The sequence below is a fragment of the Pygoscelis adeliae genome, unplaced genomic scaffold, assembly GCF_000699105.1.
Source record: "Pygoscelis adeliae isolate BGI_AS28 unplaced genomic scaffold, ASM69910v1 Scaffold445, whole genome shotgun sequence".
Classification (NCBI taxonomy): Eukaryota; Metazoa; Chordata; class Aves; order Sphenisciformes; family Spheniscidae; genus Pygoscelis; species Pygoscelis adeliae.
Genome location: NW_008824894.1, coordinates 57602 through 58250, shown reverse-complemented (window position 1 = coordinate 58250; position 649 = coordinate 57602).

Here is a 649-nt window from a genome sequence, read left to right as displayed (position 1 = left end):
GGGGGGGGTGGGGGAGGTGAGTAGGGGCTGGCAGAGGAGCCCGGGGCACGGGGCACGCTGCAGCATTCGTGGTGAGGGTCATCCCTTGGTCAAATCCAGGAGCCTCCTTGCCGTGATCCGCAGTTGTCCGGTCCTTTGCTGTGTTGCTGTGTGGAGGAGAAACTCGATGGGAAGTCTGGCTATAATTATGGCACTGTAATCGGGGCAGCGTGTGTGTTGCTGATGGCCTGATGCAGCTGTGTGGTGATGCACTGCAGCTGGTGCTGTCGGTGGTGCAGAGCCCGGGTGGCCTGCAGTCTGTGGCCACTGACCATCTCCTGCCCCAGCAGAGCAAAGGAGTGCCTGCTTTTTATTTTGCTCTGTATTCAGTTTTAGGAGCTGCCTGGGAGGCTGTGGGGATGGACCTGGGGAGAACTGTGCAGCCTGTTTTTAAATTTTTTTAAAAGCCCTTAAGGAGGTGTCGTGCAGGTCTCTCCTATGCAGGAGAAACCCGATACAACCTGAAGCAGCTCCATTTCCAGCTTGTTCTTGGGGAGGACTTAAACTTTTACTGATGGGCTGACTATCACGGCATCGGAGCAGCCGGTAGATCCTTGCTGTAGTGTGGAGTGCACTTGGGGGGGAGAGAGGGGGACCCTATTTGCCATTG